We start from the raw sequence: 20,318 nt of genomic DNA on the forward strand, positions 1-20,318 counted from the left end.
ATAAATTTCATTTAAACGCGCCTATTCAAACACTCCTCCAAAGCCTCGAATCGGCGATGAGCGAACGAGATAAATCAATCCAACCGGAGTGTGTGCTCTTATGGGAAATGAGATTAATTTAACGTTCGTTTGTGTTCGACTCCTCCAAAGCCTCCTTCTCTTCCTGCAATGTGCCTGAGATGCGACGAGATTTGGTTCATTACCTGATTTCGACTTTTCCTTCCCTCCCAAAAGCTCTTACGGCGGAAGAAATGTGTGTCGTCTCTTGATACGAAAAACACCCCGAAACACGTAATTTAGACGAACGGAAACCAACTTTCTACTGTGCCTAATTCCATCCGCAGCAACAGCAGCTCTTCAAAATGTATCGACCGTCAAGACATTGATCGAGACGATCGAGACGTTCCGAGACCGTCGAGCTTGAGGAGAAGATCATCACTTTTCACACCCTTTTGGGTGGACAAACGAAGCGACACATCTTCTTTTTTACTATCTATTGGGTATCGGTAGTGGTATTAGTGTGTTCCTATGAAGCGATCAATCATATCTGGGCCCATTTAGTTCCGCCTCGTCCACAACTTTGTGCGGGGGTATACGATGAACCTCGCGATACGATGGCCTCACTCAGACTTGGAGAATCCAACTTGAAAGCGTCTCCCAAAAGGTGCGGTTGTCGAACGCTTCAACTTTCGGCAGACGCACCCACAACAACAACACAATCGCTAGACACACACACTCAAACACCCACACCTACCAGCATAAAAAAGGCACAGACAGGAAAACGCGTTTCACGCATCGGCAGTATCGAAAGTAAGACCCATAAATTATCTGCTCGTTGTTACAAATGCCTTTTTCTTGAGCGTGGCGCGCAGCCTGCGAGCCTTCTTCAAAGTGGCCATTTAAAGCGACAGTTTCCCCATGCGAAAAGAGACACCGCCAAAGACCTTGATAAGGCAGGCAGACGCGCAAAGAGTGTCTAATTTGTTGCACAATCCGCATGGTCCCCCCAGCCCTGGTGATAACGTGATTGTGATTCTAATTCATTTGACCGTCTATATTTTTGCTTCTTATGTACATTCTGACGATTAACACATTCCATGAAGCTGTCTTAATCTCATTTGCAAAATGTGGCCCGGACTCGCTCCACCCCCCCTCCAGGTTAGACAGATTTGTGGAGGCTACTACAACCAATCTCCGGAACGCGCGATTAATTCCCAAACGCAAAATAAACACAATTTAACAAATCACCATCATTCGCACGAATGCGCCTGGGGACCATCTTTCAATGGCCGTGCCGCGGTCGTGTGCTTTGTTATTCTTCTCATTCCTACTGCCCTACTGGTTCATGTTGTATTTGATGATCACATCTCATAAAAACCCACGCCTTCTAAACACCTCATGTTTTTGCCGTTGTCTTACTAACACAGACCCCTCTTCCATTCCTGGTCCAACGCTGACGATCTAGTTTATGCTCTACGATTTCGTGGGAGAATGAATGGACGATCCGTGGCACACAACAATGCGCCACAACCGTTTCGGACTGAACAGATTGCTTGATGCTCCAACCCAACAAAACAGTCAACGCTTCATCTTCATCCACGCAAAGGTTTTTGTTATGTTTTACATGAAAAGGTGAATTCGGCCAAACACCGAAACTCATCCACACCCCCAGCTTTTTTTGGTTGGATGTTTCTTTTTTTCCCTTCTTCGCTCTCTTTTGCTCAAGGTGTGACTTCTTGCTGTATCTGTAATTTCCCCCAAAAAAACCTCAAACAAACGTTGCTGAAAACGTAACCCAGAGACTGTTGACTCAATGTCACGGGAGTGGATGTTTGTTAGCAGCACGGCGATGATGAGATAAACCACATCGACCAGTGGCTTGCAGACCAGATTAGCACTTGAAAGGAGATCAGCCGATCGATTGGAGTGTGCAATATTATAGGAGTACAAAATAGAGAGTAAGCGTGTATCTCTGTCGGTCACTGTCTGCAAACGACTTCAGACAACTTTGACGATCGCAGATCTGATCAACAGTGTGTTGATGTTGGAGATGTTGGGCGTCTGTTTAGCCGATGATGGTTCTGTGATGTTTCTGTTTACCGCCGCTTCAAGAGGTAGTGATTATGATTTTATGGGAATTTCGAGCGCACAAGGCCAGGTTCAATCCGTGGGTGGTGGTGAAGGTAAAGATGAAAATTGGAGCACAGATCACGAGGAAAATAGGTCAAGGCTTTTACGTCTTACTTTCATCACACTGCGTGAAGCTATTCAATACATTAGTTTTTCTTCTTTGGAAAACCTGTTGGAGGGAAGATCCAAAGAATTCATCTCTTCATGATCAAAGAACCAATTTACGAACAGGTCTTGGGGTTTTGTATTACCCAAGAATGATGTGGATACTTGGGATCTTGGAATTGAGAAAACTTTTGCAATTTCCCCTCAACTATTTCGCACCAAATGAAACAGATCTTGGAAAAAAGGTTCTTGATTTGTATCTCCTATGAGACGGCCGAGCAAAGATGTAACTAATTCCTCCTCCGCCAGGTAGCTAAGGTTGTGGATTACACATCTCAGATAACTTCCAATATGACATGAGCCGTCACACAACTACGTACTTCATTAGAATTCAGTAAATGGTGAAATGGAGTTCCTTTTTTTGGAATCCCCCCAAAGTTGCTATTCCGCTTTCAATTTTATCATCTTTTTATTCTCCCCTAAATCACACCTTGCACTCTCAAGGACTTCCGGGTAATCCACAACAAAACAAAACACGTCAACGTATCCCACTATATCTCTCTCTGCGAATGCTTTCACCCCCTCCAGTACAGAGGAAAAAACCAGCATGGGAAGTTGATGGATGAGGATTTAGATGCCGTACATACCGGACCGACCGACCTTCCGTGGGTGTCCCGACCCAACCGACCTACGAACAAAAATTTCCTTTCACTCCTGCGTGAAAAGCTTCCGCTTCCGTTTTTTAATCCCGCCGGTGTGCTCTACCAGCAAACTGTTTTTTTTTTTTTTTTTTTTGCTTCAATTTCCCTGTCCATCTCTCCCTCTTTCATCACCGTCGTAACATGCTTCAAAAAACAATTGAAAAGTTCTGCCACCTGTCGAGCATTTGCCTCAGCAGTCACTGTTGGAGGTTGTCCGGGACTCCTCCCACCTACCTTCCGGTGGTGGTCTTATTTCTCTTCGGGATCTAATTTAAAATTAATTAAGCAATCCCATCCTAACAAAACTCCACCTCCCTTCGCTTCCCCGGAGCTCCCTATGGTTGTCGTTGCTGACGCACCCGGGGACCAAAGGTCACATCCTGTCACAATCTCCCAAACACGTCCGGCCACGACTCCCTCTTGTTCTCTCCCCTCCAAACGCAAACCTCATCTCCACATTAACGCCAACCGCGCTTTAACTCATGGTTCTCGTGGTTCTCCAGCCAGCGCTTGTTGGGGTAGCATTTTCAGCGGTTTTCGCAATGAATACGGCCTTGAGTTGCAAAACCGACGTCCGACGACTGTACAGAGAACCCTTTCCCCCCACCGGCCACAGTAGCAGTAAGTGACGTGCAGCTTGGTTTTAACGCCCTCCCACAAACAAAACCATTACATTGTGTCCGTTTCGTTACGATGTCACTCGGTACGTGCTGGCTGTCGGAACCGGCCAAAACCACGGACCCCGGCCAATGATTGCCAGCATTTGTATCCCAGAATTGCCCTCGAGTACCTCGTAGCTCTGACTGTTTCTCTCTCTCTCTCTGTCTCAATACAGGGCTGCAAACTAACGCAAATTACCGTTGATTTATGCTCCAATTGTCTGGCGTCCGCAAATAAAAACTTTTCGCTGCTGTACGGATCTGTACTGGAGGGGGGGGGGGGGGGGGGCTAGAATGAACGATGAACCCTGCCAAATGGGGTTTATGACATTTTTCTCACGCCTCTAAATGCCTGTAAAATGGGTTCCAAGGGAGATCCACCAACAAATAATAGTATGAAGATACTGGTAACAGTGGCATCACGTAAAGGATTTACATCCTATAATGTATTATGGCAGTTTTTATGGCAAAAGGAAACAGAGGTATAAATCCTTCAACGAAACCCCTTTCTACCCCTCGCGACCTTTTTATCTAATCGATTTACGGTCCATTCTCGATCTCTCCAACTTGGCAAGACATTTCGAATCACTCGAGCGCCCGATCGAACCTGCCATTTGTGATTTAAACGTTAATGGCGGTCAAATTAAATCCATCTCCCCCAACGGCAAGAGGGACCGAGGACATTATAGAAGGGCCCATTAAACACGTCACTCTAGGTGCTGTTGTGTCCACATGGGTGACATTTCCGAACGGTATACGCGGGCAGGGCATCCTTGGTGGCTGGAACCCATTTCAATCTGGGTGTGTTTGTGTGTGCTACTAACGACCCTTTACACCAGACGCTCGTGTGACTAACAACTCCGTCCTTTTTTTTGCTGGCTGTGGTCGTCTGGCAGTTAAATTAAGGTACGTGTGACAATTTTCACACATTCCCAACATCAACACGATGCCGTCAATTCAGGCAATTCATCAATGTAACGAAACGCACTCTAATCGGAAGCAGTAACTCGCAGTGTGTTCGAGCGCTGTTGGTTTTCAAGGACGGTTTGCAGTTGCTTTAAAGTTAATCAGCACAGCAAAAAAGCATACCTGAACGAATTCAGACGTGATGTCTTGTTGGAATGTCTGCCCTGCCGTCAACATTAGCGCGTGGATTAATAATGTGTGCATGTGTGTATTGTTATTTTTCGATTCGACCATTCCGGGGCGTTTTAGGGGGTGGGTGTGATTCGAATTTTCTTCGAGCAGTTTGAGTTTTCGAAACCTAAATTACTTCTTGCCAATCGACGCCACTTCTGGCACGCTGTGCCCGTGTTGGTGTGCATAGTGGTACAGGGTTGCGCGGCCACATCACACCACACCGAACGGAGCCAGCCAAATTCATCCGTGGCCATCGTTTGAAATCGTGCCAGGCCCAAACACACACCGACCTTACCCAAAACCGCCCGGTCGGTCGGAGCAGCACCGACCGTTTTTGTTTCTCCATTCGTTTCTCCATTCCGCGAGTTCCGTGTAGCGTCCGCTTTTTTGTTGTTGTGTTGTGGTTGCGCGCATGCAGAATAGCAACAGGCAAACGCAGTATCGTAGCGCGAAACGTGCGTGCTTTTTCAAAACGGCACACAAAATGGTACGCCACCAAGTCCAAGTTAAGCAGTACGGTACACGGTTGGCGTAGCTGCTTTTGCGCGCCATCCACGAGCAACAAGTTGGCACGGAGGAGAGTTCGCCGGAGACCGTCCGCTGAAGCTCTATTAAAGCTCCAACTGAACGTACGGAATGGAGACGTTACAGAGTGGTTGAAGCGAAGGGGCAACGAGAGAGAGAGAGAGAGAGCTGGAGAAGCAAAAACACGCACCTCGGCCTGAGGTGTTGGAAACTTTGAGGTGAAACTTTTGTTTATAATCACCTTCCGCGCGGTGTTATACTCGACCAGCGAGCGAACTCTGAGTTACCGAAATGCGTGTGCGCATACTGTGTGTGTGTACCTTTTGCGCGGGGTTTGAAACAATTTTGGCCTAACAAACGCGGCGTCTAATGTAGCTACAAATACAACATAGAAAATAGCAACATGAAGGTGCGCTAGAGCAAAATAATTAAACGTGATTATATATAAATCAATTGTGAGCTAAGCTCTCGAAACGCACAAATCAATTCAGACTCTGGGGCAAAATAGTGAGAAGCGTTCCATCGCTTGTTACCGATCCGTTGTATGTGTAGCGCATTACGCGTGGTATACATGTTTTGCGGCTAGTTACCGACAGATTGTCTCGAGGTGTAATAACTGTCTGTCTGAGGTGGATTTGCCCAGGGGAAAGGAGAAGGATGGGTTTCTCCTCACAATCATATCAAAAGCAATTTTACATGTTTTCGCACAAATTGAAAACATTTGAATTTAGGTGACTCGAGAAGTCGGGAGTATCAATTGATTTTCCAAAAGATGAGATTAATATTTAAAAGACTCAGTTGAAAGACCAACGACATTATTGTAGTGGTGGGAGCTCGGAATCGGACCTACCCAATTCCGATTCCGTGGTCGAAATCAATTCCGGAGCTGATTCCGATGCTGGAATCAATTCCGATTTCGGAGTCGATTCCGGAGTTGGTTCCGAAGCCGATTCCGGAATAGGTTCCAGAGCCGATTCCGGAGCTGGTTCTGGAGCTGGTTCCGGAGCCGATTCCAGAGCTGGTTCCGGAGCCGATTCCGGAGTTGACTTCGGAGCCGATTCCGGAGTCCGGAGTCGACTCGGGAATCGAATCTGGGATCGGCTCTGGAATCAATCCTGGGAACGGCTCCGGAATCGATTCCAGGATCGGAATTGGCTCCGGTATCAGAATTGACTTCGGAATCGAAATGGACCTGGGAATCGCAACTTGCTCCGGTAACGGAGTCAGGTTTGACTCCAGAAATGGAATTGTTTGAATTGAAATAAGAAGTGTCGGGAACGAAATAAGTCCGGGAATCTCCATGTGAATAGATCAATTATAAGTAAATTTTGATTCTTTGCCGCTATTAACATATAGCATCATTGGACTCAAACGCCTATTCCTATAAAGATGCCGAAACCGGCTCCGTTTCGAAGCAAATTCTGATTTCGAAGTCCATTCCGAAGTCGGAGTCGATTTTGATTCTGGAACCAATTCCGAAACCAATTCCGATTCCGGAGCTGATTCTGATTCCGGAGCCAAATTCCGGAACCAATTCCGGGGCTGATTTCGGAACCAATTCCGGAGCCGATTCCGGAATTGATTCCGGAAACTGATTCCGGACCTACTATCCGGAATCGATTCCAGAAAACTTCGGAGCTAGCCGGAATCGATTCCGACGAAATCTTCATTTTTCCCATCACTACATTATTGATTTTTGAAGTTAAGTAAACCACGTTCCAACTAAACAAGTCAAATGTGAAGACTAATACAACAAGAAATACACAAAGATTTAAATATGATTGTGTTTTTGCCAATATTTGGACTTCAACCGAGGCGATTGGATTATCCTAGTAGAACTGTTTCGATCTCAACTGTCTCAACTCAACAACTGGAAAAGGTTTATGTAACGCTTAATTGGATGCTAATGTTATTAATGTTTGTAATGATACTACAGAAATACATTTTCAGAAAGGATTTTGAAGTGATGTTTTTAGAGTACTTCCTTCCTTCCTTTCTTCAAAAACAGCTCCTTAATCCTGTGTTGACAATGAAGTGCTTGCTTAATTGGTAAAGTTTAGCTCATAACTAGGATTTAACTAAACAAACATAAATCTTATTCCAAGATCTTTTAAGAGAGAATAGCTTCCAGCAATTTCAACTGCGCCTGCAGATGAACAATCGGAAATTCCTAGCCCGACCTGAACTCGATTCAAGAAGTTCTCGAACAAACGAGATCGCCCAACCTTTCCCTTTCTCTCCCACCTTTTAATGATTCGGTTTCCCGCAAATGTTATCAACCGTAGCGAATTCCAGTAATTCAGTTTCAGCACAGAAAGGAATGGATATTAAAGCGAAGAATGTTCTTTTCATTCTACCACCCCGTTCCAAGAACTAGGACAGCGATGGAACGCGTAGCGCATCCTACTTTCTTCGCTGGCGTGTACTGAAATTCCTTCTACCGCCGTGGTGCCCAGGGAATGGTGCCGCGATGTAGCGGACAAATTGAAAGTGAACTTTCAATCCCCGGTTTGCTCCCCCATTCTGATCCCTGGAAATCGATCCAACACCTGGGAAACCCCCCCCCCCCCCCTCGCAATGGCAACAACTATAATGGAGGGACGACAATTTCGTACGGCAAGGATAATGGAGGTTCGTTTGAAGGCAGAGAGCTGGGTTTAAAATTTCCAATCAATTTTTCCATCACCTGATGTGCTGGTTGTTTTGTTTCTTCCTGCACCGTAAAGCTTGCTGCATGCTCCATTGCATCGGGAAGTTTAATCATTCGATCTAAGCGAGTGTGTGTCTTTCGCTTCCTGCTCCGTTCAGACATCTTCTGAGCATCGATCACAGGACCTTAACTCATAACAACCTCATAAAATGCCACTTCATTTACTCGCTTTGCTGCAATAACGTGCCTGGGCAGGGTGGTTCCTCCATTGCCAATATTGTGTCTTTAATGAGGCTGTGTCTTTTTGCTTCCTGCATGCTGCACACAACCCACCCAATCGCAGCGGGAAATGTGGCACAATTATGACGATGTGACAAGTTTTCTGCAGTCCGAAAGTGACACTACTTGTTGCCTGCTAAAATTGAGGAAAGTAGAAAAACGACACCATAACCCGGGGGCCAAGACGACAACTTCCTCACACCCGTACAATGCAATGTGAAGAAAGCTCCCGAAAGAAACAGAGGGAAAAGGCACAAGTCGAACAATCGTGTTTACAAACAATTTAACACGCACTGCGCACTTCGAAAACTGCATTCAAATGGGAAGTGGGAAGACACAAAGAAAAGAAAAAAAAAGCCAACCAACCCAGGCAAGAGTCATCCGGCACCGGGCTCAGGCCTGTAGTCTTGAAAATCCAAATGCATTTTTATGTCCCCGTCTCCGGATTTCCACTTCATTCCCGATCCTCATCCATTTGCATTCTCTTTCTTCTTCGTTTGTTCGTGCCCGATTATCGACGCAATGGAAAAAAAGAAATGCTCAATGCACATCACACCACCATTTCAACCGCACAGCACTACAGTTGAGTAAAGCGGAGACGCAATCGAGAAGATCATAAACCGAACATAGGCCATAATGCACCCGCACCAACGGCAGCAGTAGCAGCAGCAGGGAGACATTCCGGAAAGGATATGCTTGCGTTGCTTTTATGCCCGACAGTGGCAGGAACTTCATCGGTCCCGGACACTGATATCTCGGGTCCGTTGGTTGCTGTGGCTGCTGACTTTTATTAAACAAACACTGGAATACTGGAGGTTCAGTGCCTGCACAGAGTAAGCAGCGAACGCCTTCATTGGTTCGCTCGTGTTGGTGTGAAGTAGGGCGATGATACACGTCCATAAGCAAAACGAATAAGACGCGGCCTGGAATCTCTTCATCTTCATCCATAACGGCTCGAACACTTGATGGCTTTATGCTAAAAAGGGGCCTTGTGCGCTCTCGGTCTGATCTCCGTGTGCCGGAAATGAAATCGTCAAAATTTCCCCATTTCCTTGCTTCTCTGACTCTCTCTCTCTCTCTCTCTATCTGTGCCTATCGATGACAAGGAAAGGATGTTTAGCAGACATCCGCGTGCCTTCATCTATCGGCATCTTGTGCTGGCGGGCAACACTTGCAACCGTCGCCGGCAAGTATTGATATTGTGCAGTGCACACACAACTTCGACGTTATTACGATTTGGAAATACGATCGGGGTGGAGTATCAGTTCCAAAAAACCACCAGCACGCTTTCCAATCAGTGTCTATCTATGTGTGTGTGTGTTTACAAGGGGGTGAAACATCAAGAAAAAAGGAACGAACTTGTGTAATCGCTTTATGCGACAAAACGCTTACAACCCACCAATATCAGTGATCGTAAAACAAACAATCTGGTAAAGGCAACAAACTCACACACAAAAAAAGACACCCGAGGTTCACGCTCCACTGAGTTGTCTTCAAATTATGTAAAATGAAACCCCGGAGCCCACGGTGGGGAGAACAGGGGTTTAGCTAAAAAGGAAAACGAGGGCAAAATCCTGCGGACGAGGATGATGCGAGTCGCGCACTCTGTGCAACAGAACATCGCCTCAGCATCTGCAATTGTGCAATTCGCAACCCATTTGCGCGCGAGGGTGGCGTTGAATTATTTACTACGACGACCGATTGACGACAGCAACCGACCCAGAACGAATGGATTGATCCATTCCGTTTTGTCGCCCCGTTCCATATTACCGGGACAACGCGTACCAGGATGAGCGCTTTGCCATCGGCGGCCATCCCGGTTGACATTATCGCGTTCAATTGCTCCATCCCGAGGGGCGCGAGCATCCAATTGGCCCTGTCGGAGAGCTCATTCTCGCTTATCACACTCATGAAACATAAGAGTCAATGTAAACCATTGGTGCAAGACAAAAATGTGTCTGTGTCGGGGTTATTGCCACTGTCCAAGATTAGAGTCGAGGGGGAGGAAAACATTCTACTTTCTTCGTAATTTGTCTAATAAATTGTGACATTTTTTTCCACGCATTGCAACACAAATCGTCCGGTAATGCGTACATCCGGCGAAGCCCTTATCGCTGGTTGTGAAAATCTGCAAATGCACTCAACCTGTTTTTTTGGATTTGAAGACGGATGCGATGGGCTTTAAAGTTAAACGGCTCCCTTTAAATTGGTTGGCTTACTTGCTGCTTCTTCCACGCAAAGCTTCTCCCGTGGATTTGGACATCAGCAAAAACGAGTCATAAGCTGTCCAAACGTCGGTACGCTTCAGCTACTGACAGGTTACTTTTCATTTCATTTTTTAATGACCCAAACGGGGAGAGGAAACTAAGGTCTTGCTTCTTGGGAGGGAACACTCCCCACCCCGGTTCCGACGAACGCTCGGACGTGCTCGTTAGCGCGTGTGTCTACTGTGGGCAAACTTTGCACGCAATGTTGCTTCAATTTCGCTGTTTTACTTCATTTTTTAACACGCCTCAGTGTTTCGCGTTCTACGCGTTGGGAAACGGCCACGAAATCAACTCCACCATTTTTCAACACCCAACGAACGATGACAGCTCTAGCAAGCGCATTCACGAATCGTCACCCGGTGTTAATGAGTGAAACTAAAGGCGGCATCGGTCTAGCCTAGCCTTCTGGAAACCATATGGCCCTTTCGCTGCGGAATGCTTGTTTCCTCGCTAGCGCATAAATTAATATCCGCGCTCCAAGCGGGGGGAATTGAAATCAGAAATGTGTTGCTCCGGCTCCGGACAGAGACGTAGACGCCCGCATGGTGCGAACGGGCTTACTTCCTTCTTTCTGCAACAAAACAAAAACGACAGTCGGCAACCGGCACTCTCCTCTTCTCACGCGCTATCAGTGTCAATTGGTTCTTCGGTTGCCCTTTTTCCCCAGCGCTTTTCTCCAGCGGTTTGAATTAATTTTTGACACTTGACTGGTGCGCTCCACTATATCTCCAACAACATCAGAGACATCGCGTACGGCGCATGCAAATTGACTGAGGCGTGGGGTTTGGAGCGGAAAGGCGCGTTTAAGAGCACTTTCCTTCAAACAGCTTCTGCTGAGCGGTGACGACTTCTGACCGTATTTTCAAGTGCCAATGTCCGATTTGAAGTGAAAGGACTTAAGGCAGGGCGTCGGTTTCGGGTCGTTCATCTTCATGTACAGTTGACCCTTCCCTGAAGGGCTCGGTGTCGTTTTGAGTGTCATTCTCTCCAAACCTCTCTCGCTCGGTGTAAGACGGAAGTGGGACGGTTTTTTTTTTGGGAATTGGCCACAGAAACCCTACACAAGATAAGGGTGAGAAGATGATCCTAATAAAACACGATACTTTATCGCTTCCCCGGTTGACGCATACCGTTTCGATGGCAGTATTTATCGGTACAACCCTGATGGGCGGGGTGATTCGAAAGGTAAACATCTTCATCTTCACCCCGCCCGAATGACCGAATCCTCTAGTCCCCAATTGCCGAAAATCGGACGGAAGTGTTTGAAGAAAAAAAAATGTGTCAAATATCGAGCTGACCCCGTTTCTCACCGAGCAGACGACGCCGCTCTTTTTTTTTTTTTTTTTGTTGGTCGGTGAAAAGCGAAACTTTTCGTACAGTGCCACACGAAGAAGCGCAACACAGCAGAAGCAAACAGGCACATAACTTCTGCGTTCGAAAACTGGGAATGAATTTGCTTTTAGCGCTCAATCAATTATTCACAATCGGTTGCGCTTAAATCAGGCCTGAAGCGGCTTGGGTAGTTCGGGTCTGTCGGGCGGCCCGCCGTTTGTCATTCGGGCCCGCAATACCCAACTTCCGCCATTGCCACGGTTCACCGGGAATTTCAAACGCGGGCCCGACCACAGCATCCCATCGCGGGCTGCTTCACACGCGTGATAAGCGCGCGTCAACAGTGCGCGCTCATGTTGGCAAAGGGGGGCCGATGCGTGTTCCTCCCCGTTACGGCGTGTGGATTAACGGGTTATCATCCCGGTCCGTTCCGATCAAGGGGAATGGGATGGATTGGGATTGGGTATATCATCATCAGCCCAGGCCTGATCATCGCTTCCGTCTGTTGGACCACTTGGGTTTGGTTTTACACAAAGCGGGCAGGAAAGAGGAGTCGTGTGGGCTTCCGCAACGACAGCAGCTTCCCTCAGACGGAGCTCCCAATACATTCAATCGGTCCAGCGAGTGTCTTCGCCCCAAATTCGACACTCTGCGATGCGCTGAGAAGGCTACAAAAAGACGGAAGACGGAAGAAAGATTATTGATTTTTGAACGCAATTTAATTATATCTCTCTATACTCCTCTCTTTCTCTCTCTTTCTCTCTGGCAATCGATGAAGGGTTTTTTTTTGTGTTGGTTCGGCCATCTCTCGTCATTAAAAACAACAACACAACTCATCCGATTTTGGAAATGAGTTTAACACGGACCCGTTGTGGTTGAAAACGCATGAGAGAGCGGGAAACGGTTCCATCTTCCCTAGGTTCCAATCAGCTTCATCCGTTTTGGGGTATGTTTTTTGTTGCTGTTGTTGTTGTTGTTGTTGTGGTCACTGATTAAATAATTATCGCCCGACATTTCTGACGACAGCTCTTCAGACCGCCGTCACACAAACACACACACCACAGCGAGCATGCCCCTTAACTGATCGAGGAATCGAAGGGAGTGCATCGAACCGCAGTAGCCTATGAGTTTGTGTGAAGAGCTCCACAGCGCATCTTCAGTTTACCACCATCAAAGCACGTTTTTGACACATTTGCCCGCATTTTGCTTTGGATAAAAACAAACACCAAACTGAGGAGCTGCCTGCAAAACTGCGTTTGTTTCGTTACCTTTTGCCCGAGGTCGCCGTGGTCGTGGACACACAAACAAGCCCTACGCGACTGGTGGTGACCCTGCCCAGGTGGACCTGCAGCAAACGCGCTGATTGAAGCAGTGAGACGACACGGTCAAGCAGCGTTGGACTAGCAAAAGGGCGCACTGCCTCTACGGAGGTTATACAGTGTGTCACACACGCGCGGCAATTACCACACAACAATACACACCCCCATAGAGCGCGTAGGATAAGTACTCGCGGGGACACACTCGCACACACTCGTCGGCTGATCGTCGGTTGTCACACACGCGGCAAGGTAAGCTCACGGCGGCTACTAGATAAACCTTAGCATTTGTCACGCATACCAATAGCAATTCGGTTCACTTACACTTTCCCGCTATCACTGTCACCGATTTCCGAAAATTCGCACCATGTACACATACACACGTGCGGAACCGCGGTTTGTTTTCGATTTCGGCACTCGGAGCGTTTAGAAAGCGCGCGCCCTACCACCACACACCAGCAACACAGCAGCTTGTTTGCATTGCACTCCGATAGAAACGCCACGCAATAGTGTGTAGTGTGTGTGTAAAGAATACACGGCAGCGCACACTACATCCTCTGGCCAGGGTTACTTCACACCAGTACAGTACACACAGAGAAACAGCTCACCTAGGTAGTAGCACAAGGATGCGGCGGCAGCCACAACCAACTGTTGCCCCGCTGCTATCTGTTTTGCGGGTGAATTACTTCCACCAAAACACACACACACGCAACCCTTCTTCTTGTTTCACACTTTCACGCACTGTATTTCCATACCAAAACCGATAAATTGTATCCTTTCAATCACTTCCTCAAATCGTTATCACTTCTAATACACGCGTCCGACACCCCCCACACACACACAGACACACGCGGACACGGGTCACTTTCGATGGTCGAATTGCAGAAGCGGGTCTTTCGCGCGCCAAGCCCTCCTGTGCGGCAACGTGCTCACTCCTACGCTATTGTTTAGAAAATGTGCGTACAGTCCCGGCACTGGACCCAGCTGTGTGCCTGGGGAGCTGTGCTGCCGTGCTGCCGAAGCGAGACAGACGAGCGATGGCGCGTGGTGTCGTTTCTTTCCCGCTGCTGGTGCGTCGTGTGGACGCGAGCAACAGCCGATGCGCTGTGATTTCTCCAACCCAGGGGGTCAGTGGTCGACAAATGGGTTGCTGGCTACTCCGCTGAATTTGGTATTTGTAGAAACATATACCATTGATTTAAAACTTCAAAATCAATTTCTTTGGAAAATTAAATACTGCAGTATAAAACTTCATGAAAGTTGAATTATTTTACCTAATTTTTTTGTTGACATATTTCAGTTTCAGTGTGATGCGGTCTAGTTTGCCATCCCCTGGCTCAACAATCTCGTTCGCACAAGTGCAACCTCTAGCCATCTCGCTCTTTCCAGCCGCAAAGTATAGCTCCAGCACTGACACTTTCCTGCTCGAACACGAACGTGCTTGTTGCTTTTCGTCGAAATTCCTTCGCTCAGCTGAGAGTGTTTTGTTGTGAGGGAGGGGGTCATTTCCATTTTTTTCTATCTTTCTCACTCGCTCTCTCTCTCTCGTACTCTTGCTCTCACACACGCTCTCCCGCTCCCATGGAGGCGTAGAGAATTTCAAAATAAACATACCGATGCACGGAAAAACCGTTGCAATCTGTGTAATTTGGCCTGTAATTTGTTCTATCTTTATTGGTAGATTAGATTATTGAGGGGAGGCCCGTTTCTGGCAGATGGTACAAAAAATCTAGCAGTTTTTCTTTTATTTCTATCGGACGTGTGAAATGGCGTGTAAATACGAGGCTGTGTATGCTAAGATTTGCTTGTTTTGAGAATTTTATAGCGAGAATATTGGCACAATTAGTATCATTTTGGATGCTTTAGCTTCAATTTGATCATGAAAAATAAACGAACATATTCAAGAGGCCTGCGATGGCGGTCCCGGGGTACAGTCGTCAACTCGAACGACTCAATAACATGACCATCATGGGTTCAAGCCCAGAATGGACCGTCCCCCCGTAGGAAGGATTGACTATCCGGCTAATGTGGTAATGAATTAAGTCTCGAAAGCCTTTATAGGCCGGCATGTCCGCGTAGGACGTTACGCCAATTAGAAGAAGAAGAAGATCCAAGAGGCCATAAAAAGAAAACGTTCAATCTCTTCCAGCTCGCAAGCATCTTATGTCGTCTTCCAAACCTTCTGATTACCGAAAAGAACTCGCAACAACACCCCCTCTTCATTAAACATCAATCGTGCGCCCACACGTGGCTGACGTCTATCCCATCTTCCAATCCAAACCTTTTCACGACCTACACGTGCCATTCGCGCGGGAACGCGCGCTCGTTACGCGACAGATTCCAGGGCACGCGTTTGTATGCGCAAACCCACACCGCTCCCTCAATTTAACATAATTCCCATGCGCCTTTTTGTCTGCGTACGATCTTCGAGGCGTGCTGCCCCCCCCCCACGATCGCGTTACGATCGCTTCTTCTTGCGCAAACCCACGCTCCGCGCTGGGTTGGTGTGTGATATGAAAAATATGATTTTATTTTCTAGCATGAGAATCGCCCATTTCGGTAATTCTTTTGTATCTCTGTTTGTACCGGGGGGAGTTTCCAGGAAGAGTATATATGGGCTACCGCCGTACCGACGTGATACCCATATGGTACAACGGGGTAGGGAGGTTGTTATGCGTCCACTGTTAAGATGCGGGAAAACGAAGAAAGCTTAAACCCCGATCTGCGATAAGCTAATGTGCATGAGCGTGTGTGTGTGTGTTTTCCGCGCTTTTTCTTTATGCAATCGGGGTGGCAGAAATGAGCATTGGAAAGTGTTGGCGATATCGACTACCATCAACAGACGTTTTTTTCCACTGGTGGGTGGCAAAATGGTTAATGAAGCGATCGCCAACCGAGCTAATTACTCTCCGCTTTTCGGGTTGGTGTTGGTTGGTGAATGACCGTAGAGCAATAAAAAGCCACCACGGTATCCGAATGCAATCCAATTGATGACCATGCGCGGGGTGTTGTTGCTATTGACGGTGTGAAGAAGGGGACGGGCAGCATCCTTAACGAGCTCCCCAACAGGGCCCGACTCCGATCATTACACATCGGAAGGCGAGGAAACGACACATTAGCGCGCACCTTCACCGCGATTATGCATCGGCGCGGGTTTAGCGCACCGCGTGTGTTAGGCAATCCGGTGTGAGTGTGTGTGGTCGAATCCATAAAGCTGGGACTTCCGAATTTCCCTTTTTCATCGCGTGGCTCGTTTTGGCTGTTGTTGAATATTACAATCAAAAATGCATTTAAAAATAACCCTCGCTCTGCCCTGTGCGTAGGCAACTGAAAAGCGTGTACGCACGTGCATACGCTTGTGCACCAATTTGTTGGACCGTTTTGTTGAAACATTCTGGTGAAATGTTAGAAAAAAAAGATAATGTTTCTTTTTTTGTAGTGGAAAAAACAATCTGTCCCAAAACCGTTGCCTTCAATCACTATGTGCAATGTGTTCCGGTTGGTGACAAAACAGGGCCAATGGAATGGATAGAAGCGTTTAAGAGGAAAAGTGCATCATACAACAGCAAAAAAATGCTCCCAATGATTGCCCTTGTTGCAGCATACGTTAACGAGAAAAAGAAGCAAACAGCAAAAAAAAAACAGAAAAATCCGTATGACACTTTTCATCAAATTATGATTTTCCGATGAACTGTCTCTCAGTTTTTTTTCCTCTGGTGACATTTTTCATCTACCCACCAAGGGTGTTGCGATCAAAATATTTGCCTCTCCGCACATCTACGTGTACCGTGTACCGTGCGCAACAACCAGAATTGCTGCAGCACGATCATCCCTTGTCATTTAAAGGGACCGGCCCTTAACTACCGCCACCCCGGGACTGAGGCGCCCCTGCGCTAAAAACTACCTGGCAGTAGAAGTGAAAAAAAATGGGAATACACACTACAAAACCTGGCCACGATACAAACACACACGGTGCTTCGGAAGCGCGAGCGATAATGAAAACTGGGACAGCGAGATAAACATCTGTCGCGCACGCTGGTCGCGCTGTCTTGTATCGACGTATTGTGTTCCTGTGCACATCGCGTATGTACGCACCGGCGGCCTAAACGCGGGAATTCATATGTTGCGCCATACTATCTCGCCCGGCTCATCAAATTGGCTTGCCCGGCCGCTGCCTACTGCCCCCCCAAAGGAACTCTCTCAGCAAACCAACGGCAGCAGACAAAAAGGCAGAGAAGCGGGTCTCTGTGTCTCTGTGTTGTGTTCACGGTGCAAAAATTAACCTTCCCCAAAACAAAAGGAAGAAAAAGGTTTAAAAAAAATGTGCCAAACGCACGCACAGGGCAAAATGAAAATGATACAACATAAATCATAACTCAAAAGGGCACGCGCACGTACCCGCAATATGGATTCCCGGTGTTTCTCCTCACTACTCGTTCAACAAGCCCATTCGATTAAGGGTTTAAAGACACGTACACGGTGCAAAAGGCAACAAAAAAGGGTTTCTATCTGTTTCGAGACTTTTGGCAAAATCAATGCGCGAATTTTATATAATGCTTTGTGTGTTTTTTTTTGGATGGACTGAATTTTTAGAGTTATTTTAATGTGTAAAACTGCACTAAAACGTCTTTTTGTACGATAGAAAAGTTCCGGATCCAGATGAGATTTCAGTCGGCGGTCAACGGTGCGCTAGACCAAACACTTACCCACATGTCTACAATGGCACCACAGCTCCAGTCGTGCAAAATGTCCATTACAATCAACACCAGGTGCTTCTTGCTTTCACACACAAAGTAACAAATTCACCAATAAAAAAAACCCTCAAAACTGCATTTTTTGCAATGTTTGCTTTATTTCATCGATAAGAATGTACGTTAAAGTGTTGGAAGGAAGAAATTGCTTTCCGTGTGTTTTTTACTTTTTATTTTTGTGTAACAATGTATGTAAAACTCTCAATTATTAATGGTGTCTCTTATTATTGGCGCCGATTTTTAATTAGCATTTTTGTGTTTTTTTTTGCTGCTCTTACAGCTTTTACGTAGATTTTGTTTGTCAAGAAAGGGGAAAAGGTAATACACGCATGCACATTTTGTTGTATTATTTGTGGATTTTACACTTTCACATTCTACACACTGTCTTTCTATTCTGCTCTCTGTCTCTGGCTACGAGGAAGTAGGATATGGTGGCAGCCATTATCCTGACGGATTAAGTTTTAGTGGAGCTAGCAACACTTGCATTGTAGCCTTCTATCAGCGATTGATTACGACAGATAGTTTAATGATTTATTTAGTAGCTGATTTGTTTTGTTTTAGGTTTCTTTTATGTCTCACCTTGGACTAACCACAGTATTGTTTTTTGTGTGTGTTTTTGTTACCTTTTCTTCCGTCTCCACTGCCCTGTTTTCTTAAGTTGTTAACCAGCCGTGTTCCCCCCCCCCCCCCCTCCCTTTACTAATGGTGATACTTATGGCGTAATCAACGACCTGCACACGCTTCATTCGGCGGTATGCTTCATATGTTTTCCCCCCTTTTCTTTAACGCTCCCTTTTCCCCACCCTAGCCCTGTTGCACGATAACGCAGTGCCGCTCTCAAATTTCGTGTGCCCGTTGTTGGCGCGATGATGTGTGCGCAAACCATCCCTTAATTGGTTCCGCAGGGCCATCCGACAGCGAGAAATCTATATTGACTTAAATTAGTTCCGTACGCGCCAACACACACACGCATGAATGCGCCGCACAAACGAAACACGTGTCACACGGAGGGCGGGGAATTGGAGTGAATGTTCCACCGTTTTTCTCACACACACGCACATCCGGTCTTTTACGGGACGCAATTCTAACAGGAATGCTGATTCCGTAACACACTTCTAAGTTGCTCTAAAAAAATATATAAATGTATATATGTACGCAGTTAAACTTTTCCAAGCAGTTTCTGTTGGCAATCGATAAAAGGTGTGCTGTTGAATGTCCTCCAGTCGTTTAGCAGCCCTGCTTGATCATGAGGTTGGCAAAGCGGAACACCTTCAGCCAGCTGAAGCAACCGTAGAAGCCTCTCTCCCGGATGGACTGCACGGTGGCGGCCACGACCGCCTGTACCGCCGCACCACCGCCCGCCGCTCCATCGGCCGGTGGGTCCGCGCTGGCCTCATTGCTCTGCCCCTGCTGCCCCTGGTGCTTCGGTGTGGCCGCATTGCTGTCGGTCGTTTTGTCGGCGGAAATTTTTGGCGATGTCATGACGGCTGAAGCTTCCTGGATTTTCCTCCTTCGCTCGGTGCTTATGTAAGCTTTGACAGGCACGCGAACGAACCGTACCAATCACACGCAAGGACACTATTCGTTTGTGGTGACTGTGGGAGAGGGGATAAAAATACGGGAATATTAATCAATATTTTTGCGTGTTTTTTTTAAAGCTGCTGCTCGTCCTTGGACGTGAATAAGTTACCGATCGAGGCGTAAACGTGCAACGTTGTGTAGATGTACACTCAGCAGCGTCCGGAGGGAACTGACGACCCAGCACGGGAAAGCAAAAAGGGCAATGTTGTTGTCTATTTGTTGTTGGCGCTAATCTTCCCCTTCACTTATGTAACCGACACAACACAACACCACTAGAGCAGCACAACACAAGCGTCTAAGCCGCACCAGCCGTTTGCTCGCTTTTAGATAACACTCGATAATTGGCTAGCAAAAAGGGGAGGGCAGGAGATAGTTTTCGTCCAGCGTTGCGACTAGCTGCAGTCACGCTTTTAACTTTACGAACAGTCCACAATCTTGTAAATGCGTCTCGCACAAAGGGGGGGGGAGATGACCAAACGCAGTTTGGAAGCGATGTTTGTGGCTGTGTGGTTTCGTTCGACTGAAGCGTCCAACAAGCGCGCGAGAGCCAAGAACATATACGCACCCGAACGTGCTGAGAACCGTGCCAAGATGTGTTAGATAGACGCGCGAGAGAGCAAGCGAGAGAACGAAGCCCTTTTAGAACTGGGCCACCAGCACCACCGAGTTGGCGCGAGGGTGAGTTTCGCGCGCTCGCGGCAACCACTTTCGGCGCCGCGCAAGAAAGTGAGAGAGGTCAAGGTTTCGGCAAGGCATCAACATTGGCCCGGTTGCGCTAGTCTCTAGCCAGGATTCGACAACAAAAAACCCCCTCAATTCTCTCGCTCTCTCTCTCTCTATCTCTCTCAGCTGGTTGCTGTGCAGTTACAGTGGAATTAATAC

General features: G+C 47.1%; 1 protein-coding gene across 11 annotated transcripts in view; it reads right to left on the bottom strand.

The window, feature by feature from the left end:
* LOC1271375 (rap1 GTPase-activating protein 1) overlaps positions 1–14,103 on the bottom strand; it is a 161,353-nt gene extending 147,250 nt beyond the window's left edge. For 3 of the 11 annotated variants that reach the window (XM_061657901.1, XM_061657905.1, XM_061657896.1), the window contains exon 1: positions 13,057–14,069. The gene's annotated coding sequence lies outside the window, so the exon portion shown is untranslated. Of the gene's footprint in view, positions 1–13,056 lie in introns of all 11 variants that reach the window. The other 8 variants (XM_061657907.1, XM_061657906.1, XM_061657897.1 and 5 more) reach the window with 6 other exon arrangements.
* Between the last annotated feature and the right edge of the window lie 6,215 nt (positions 14,104–20,318).

This window comes from Anopheles gambiae, chromosome 3 (genome assembly GCF_943734735.2).
Source record: "Anopheles gambiae chromosome 3, idAnoGambNW_F1_1, whole genome shotgun sequence".
NCBI classification, from domain to species: domain Eukaryota; kingdom Metazoa; phylum Arthropoda; class Insecta; order Diptera; family Culicidae; genus Anopheles; species Anopheles gambiae.